At 47.7% G+C, this 6,272-nt stretch overlaps 1 long non-coding RNA gene across 2 annotated transcripts; it reads left to right on the top strand.

Annotated features, from left to right (window-relative positions):
* The first annotated feature begins 1,647 nt into the window (after positions 1 to 1,647).
* Positions 1,648 to 5,647, top strand: LOC310665903. 2 transcript variants are annotated; one of them, XR_014505701.1, is made up of 3 exons: positions 1,648 to 1,792; positions 3,536 to 3,738; positions 5,369 to 5,647. It is a non-coding gene; the product is annotated as an uncharacterized lncRNA (long non-coding RNA). The 2 variants fall into 2 exon arrangements; XR_014505702.1 differs by having other exon boundaries at positions 3,533 to 3,738.
* The last annotated feature ends 625 nt before the right edge of the window (positions 5,648 to 6,272 follow it).

The following is a 6,272-nucleotide window of genomic DNA, read 5'->3' as shown; positions in this document are numbered from 1 at the left end:
AAGGAGCAGACCCAAGTGGAAAGTGCCACAGAGTTTCCACCTGGCTCTGCCCTGTTAGGATTCTTTTCCCGTGCTGCAGTCATGGGATTGTTTTTATCACATGACAGTGTATGCTTTCATTCCACATTGTGGGAAGTCACGGAGACAGGATGTTTGTATTACTGTGTTTCCGTGATTCAGGACATTTGTCCTTTGTTCTTTCTCTTTGCTGTCTGATGCTGAAGAGGAAGGAGCTGAGTTACGATGCTCCAAGTGTGTATGTGTACATAAACGTAGTTTAGCCAAATGCTGTGCTACTGAGTCTGTACGCTGACTGCCTATACTCTGCTGATTCTGAAGTCTGTTGATGCCTCTAAGGTATCAGTCGCTGTGATGTTCAGGCTGGAGAAAGATTTTGAATTTCACAAACAAACGACCAGGAGGGAGAGAACATGCCAGTTGGGCATGTGTCTCTGCCAGACTCCTACTTGTGTGTAGGATCACCTGACAATGGTTATGGGCCCATGAATTGTGGCCACAGAGGACAGCAGGCTCAGTGCCAGCAGGGAGGACCAGGAGCAATTTCTGTCCCAGTTGAAGCTTGTGCTGGGCCTGGGGGTTAACCCGAGCAATGCGGTCCAGGTCCAGTCCCGAATCCAGGGATTCCACAAGGAGTCAGTCGGACAGGGCCAAGGCAGGTCACAAGGCAGGAAACCAGGCTAGGTCAGGCACAGGGTCTCAGGCAGGTTCTAGCACACAGCAATGTTGCTCCCACAACCTGGGGCGGGTTCCAACAGCATTTTATCTCTGTCGGGGTAATGGTCGGTCCTGATCCCCCGGTGGCTCACCTCCCTGTCTTGCCTGAAGGCAAGCACTCCTCCTGCGAGTACTCAGGTCTCTCCTTCTCTCAGACCTAAGTCTCTGCAGCTCGGGAGTTGTCGGTGGGTTACTAGACCCAGAGGGCGCCTCAGTCTCTCCTGACCCAACTGGTAGTGGAGCAGCTGTAAGTGATTGCCCAGCTGAGGGCAACATGGTAATCCCCACATCTGGAGCCAGGCCAGGCTCAGGCCCCTGAATCGGGCCAGCTGGTGCTTGTTGCAGGGGAACCTGTGCAGACTGGGGCTCTTCAGAATCAGGTCCCAGACTTGGTTCAGGTGCCGTCTGAGGCAGAGGATCCGGTGGGGACTGAGACTCCTCTGGTTCAAAGTCTGAGCCCGAGTCCTAGGCCATCACAGAGCTGATGCCTCCTAAACCCCACCCATGATTGACCAGGGGCGTCCACGCAGCTCCCGAGATGAGACAAACCTGTCTGGGCATGTTCCTGAAGTTGCACAGCTCTGGGATGTCCCTAAATCATCAGTCCCGGCACGCTCCAGTGACACATAGCAGATGCCTATGAGTACGCACACTCAGCAGAGTTTAGCAGAAACAAAGTGGAGATTGGTGTGCTCATTCTAAGCTTTTATTAAGCAGTATATATAGGACAAGTGATCATGGTGTCTCTCACTTCAGCTCCAAGAGACAACAGAAAGTAAAAAGTACAAAAACACAACAGAGTGGAAGAGATAAGGCTAGCTTCCGTTCTCAGGCTTTCCAAGCCTAGAAAGTAAACACAGACATGTGATGTAACAATCACACATCCAGCAACAGAGGAGTGAAATACTAACAGACCAATCATCAGAAGTGGGTAAATTTGAATTTCCCCACAGAGAAAGGGAGAGGAGAACATCTCCTGTTGGCCATTGGGAGGGTCTGAAATGGCCCGGCACCAGCAGCGAGCTGTGTGGCACCACAACTTTCACCCACTAACAAGGTGAGGGGAATTTGCATAACTATGATGTTCTCTTGAAGCGATTTAATCATGGAAAGGTTCAAGTCATCAGATCCATTCATGGCTCCTGATGTCATTCTTCTCCCCAAATGGCCATGCTGTTGGACTCCGACTCCCACCAGACCTAATTAACAGTCGGTGATCATAATGTCCAACAATATATGGAAGAAATTACACTGGCTACTCCTGCAGGATAAGTTCCCGGTTTGAGGGAGCCTTGGATAAAATCCTCTGCACGCTTACTGAGGCAGATGGGAGTTGAAGTCCAGCAACATCTAAAGCGTCCCCCACCCCTGGAGTAGAGATACCTCTGGGTGTGATTACGGTGGATAGATCAGGGTCTCAATTTTGATTTAGCATAATGCAACTCATTATGTCAGGGGTGGGAAACCAGCAGCCCTCCAGATGTTGTGTTATTCCAACTCCCATCAACTCCAACCAACATGGCCAAGGGAGGTGGAGTCCAGCCACACCTGAAGGTCCACAGCATCCTCCATCCCTGACCTACATAGACCTTAGGAGTTCTATTTTGGTCCTCCAGGACCTACTTATATGTATGAATGACTGGCCATGATAGAAATAGTTTATTGCATTCTGCACCATTTGGTTAGTTTGCTGGAAGCTAATTGCTTTTACTGTGGCTTGGTTTCAGAGCGTTGCCAATAACTGTAGCACAGTCTCCACTTGTAAAGAAGTGACTGAGTTAGCAATGCTACAAATGCCCAGCCTACCATTCCTGGACATCTGATGGATCTACATTAACAGACTCAGGTGCTATAGATTTAGTGTTAGTTATGCAATTCAGGTTAGGTGCCCTGTGAGCCACCGTGCTCTACTATATTTGACTGTGTATATAGGCCACATTTTCACAAGCACTGAATCACACTCCTTTCCAGTAATGGATGCATAGAAAGCCTGGAAACCAATTCCATTGCTTAGTTTCAAAGGATGGTTCCAAGACCTATAATTAAAACTCCGCATGAAAAGTCCTGTATAAAAGTGCCCGGAACCCAGAAGATCGTTCAGTGCCTCTAATAACGTCTGTCTGCAGCTACAGTTGAGAGCACCGGGTAAGTTTTATTTTGCTCATTCTCTTCTCAAAGCTCTTATTGGGAGTTGACAAAAAAGGTTGCTCCATCACAGGGGTCGGGAAATCTGAGGGCCACATCCATTCCTGGATAGTATTCTGAGGGCCACATGCCAGTGGTTGGTAGAACCACAGGCAAAATTTGTTGAAGCAACAAATGCAAACTTTACCTTCTGCACAGTAGACTAGTTTCTACACAGTCTCATAACCCCATCTCCATCCAGGCTAACAAGGGCTCAAAGACTATGTCTTAGCCAGGAAGAAATGCTCAAGGAGGGTGTGATGCAAAGCTGGTTAAGGAGCATGGAGGAGTAATTCCATAATATTCTTGGATTGCCATCAACCCCAGTCAATGTGGCTTGTGGTCAGTGATGATGGGAGTTGTAGTTTCGTAATGTCATTGGATTCCATTGCCCAGCAGCTTCAGCCAGCAAAGCTAGTCTTCAGGGATGATGGGACCTGTGGTCCAACAACATCTGGAGGGCCACAGATGTCCCTCGTCCTTGTTCTGTAACATGGGTTCTGTGAATCTCTACTTTCATTCCCCCTCCCCGAGAGTTTCCAAAAGTAGACAATATGGCTTTGATTATTTCATTTCATCCCTCCCTCCCTCTCTCCTTCCCTCTTGTGTTCAGTAGGATCCTGAAAGTCCCACAAGATGACATGCTGCATTTCTCCAGGAGTTTCCAGAGATGGTGGATTTTATGGGAGCAACAGTGAAGTGCTTGTTGACATTGCTCCTGAGAGCAGAGTGCGGGTCCAACCGGGACACTGTGCCCTCACACTCCCTCCAGCCCAAGTCAGCACCACCAATGAACCCTTCAGAATATCTTGCCACTATGTAAGTTATACCAAAAAGGCAGAGATGAAGTGTGTGTGTGTGTGTGTGAGAGAGAGAGAGAGAGAGAGAGAGAGAGAGAGAGAGCGCAGACTGAGCAACTGAGCAACTGCAACTTGATTGACCACCATCTACAATGTCCACCATTTGTGGCTACTGTGGCCTAGTGTCAGGGCTGGAATCGGACACAGGTCAGCCATAAAGGAAGCAGGTCTCCTTGTCAGTGAAGTTAACACTTTAATCAGGGAAACAAACATACAACTCAGCCTAGTGGTCTCAACAACACTTCCCAGTAGGTCTTGCCCCTATGGAGCAGTTGCCAGGACTGAAGGTTCTGCCTTACATTCTTCTCTAAGGTGCCTCCACACCCAAATGTTTCCCAAGCAGTCTTAAACTGCACCTGCACACCTCTGACCTCTGTTCTGCTCTTCTCATTATCCTGTGAATTCTTGTAGACCAATGGGCGGCGGGGGGGGGGAGCTTGTTGCAGCAGGAGAGGGAGACTTCCTGGGTTTTTCAGCAGTCCTTAGACCTCCTCCTTTGCTTCAGTCTTGGAGTATGAACTGCTCCCTGTCACAAACTCTTTCTGCTCACTAAACCCTGTTGCCCCTTCAGCATCCAACACCTCCTCCCAATCTTCTCCCTCTGACCTCTCCTCATTCTCCCACCACCAATTCCTTGGCTCTGAGCCTCCCTCATCCTCTTCATCCAGCCAATCCGTGCCATCTAGTTCTAACAGAGGTGGTAAACATGGGTCTTAAATAAATACCAACCAGTCAGGGAACCACATCACCACCATGGTGGTGTTAAAAATGTCCAGTTAGTAGACATAAGAACCTGCTAAACTTCTAAGAAGAGCCTGCTGGATCAGGCTAGTGACCCATTTATTCCAGCATCCTGCTCTCACAGTGGCTGCCCAGATGCCCCAATGGGAAACCCAGAAGCAGGATCAAGCACAAGAGTCCTCTCCATTCCTGTGCTTTCCAGGAACTGGCCTTCTGAGGCATGGCTGCCTCCAACTGTAGAGACAGGGCATAACCATCACGACCAGCTTAGACTGCAAATCGGCTCATTCCTGAGATCATCCCAGGCTATTTACTCCCCACCCCAAGTCAATAACAAACAGGTGATCAGGAAATACTGTCAACAGTTAATTGCACAGCTCTGCACTGCACAGCTCTAGAGCGCCTCGTGGAGACTTTCAGACGTGCCTGAGTTCTGTTGTGGGGAAGGCACTTGTGAAAGTGCACTTTGCATACCTGGAGGTGGCTCACAGTGAGCTAGACAGCTGATAGCTCAGTGCTAGAGGTCAAACTTCAACAACATCTCCAGGTAGGGCTGTGAATGTCCTCTGCCTGAAACCCTGCAGTCTAAACTGATAGTGCAGAGCTAAATGGACCAATGATATAGCTCAGCATAATGCACTTTCTTAAGCTTCAGTTTAGGCATGGATATTCCAACTCTACAGTTCTATGATTCTATGTGCGGTACTTTTTATTTATTTATTTAAATGAACCTGGATGCAAAGTAACTCCTGCACAAAGTTAATGGCAAATAATCCAGAATCCAACCAGAATTCTGACTGATGTGTTGAGTTGAGAGATTGACTTGTCCTGCACTTCCCTTGTTATAGAAGGAAGCCAGCTGCAACATGCTTCCCGCTACGAAGTCTTTCTGCTCCCCAAACAATTGGACGTGTCCCTCTCGTCCTGGATCCTGCAGAGGATGGACTGGTTCATCAAGTCTTGGGACGCGAGTAGGAATACAGCCACAAAGCTGTGAAGTGGTTTTCCCAGGGGGGTATCTGTGTAGCAATGTTCATAACGGAAAAGTCTCCTGCCGCCAGGCATGCAAACCATGTTAGTCCCCAGTGCAGTCTATGAAACACAAAATAAATGGGAAATGTAAAATGCTCATCTGTAAAGGCTCTGCTCTTATAAAGTGCATGTCATGTAAAATTTATTTTATTTTTAGTTGAATTTTCCTTAAGCCAGTTATGGGGAACTTTGTGACACTCAAGATGATGTTGAATGTCACTCCCGTCATTCCTGGTGGGATACTGATGTGAAGTGAATGTCAACAACATCTGCCAGGAGCAAGTTAACTTATTTTTGCCTTAAACTCCAATCCCTATTTCTTTGCTTTGCATGTGCGAACTGGCACCTGCTTCAATGCCATTTCCTCTCTTGGGGAATTTGTGCTACTTCTTTCTGGGAGGTGATTCCAACCAATAAGGGATCATGCCATCAGTCCCAACCACTCAGGGATCACAGTATGGTGATGTCACAATGACAAGCCAATTCAGATTTGAACAAGTGGTGATGTAGTGTAGGCACTTGTGTTGTATATCCTCTTACTAAACATGGGACGAATTGCATTGCCCACTGTGATATCCCAAGTACCATGACTTTTTTAAAAAAGGACCCTCCCAGGCAAATCCATCATTGCAGAGATATACCTCACTGTAAAAATAATGTAACTTTCTAATGCAAAGATTCCCTGTCTCTCTTACCTGGGGGTATGTATACAACTGAGTG

The sequence above is a fragment of the Podarcis tiliguerta genome (assembly GCF_965153285.1).
Source record: "Podarcis tiliguerta genome assembly, chromosome: 16".
NCBI lineage: Eukaryota > Metazoa > Chordata > Lepidosauria > Squamata > Lacertidae > Podarcis > Podarcis tiliguerta.
This window is presented reverse-complemented; position numbering and strand designations above follow the sequence as displayed.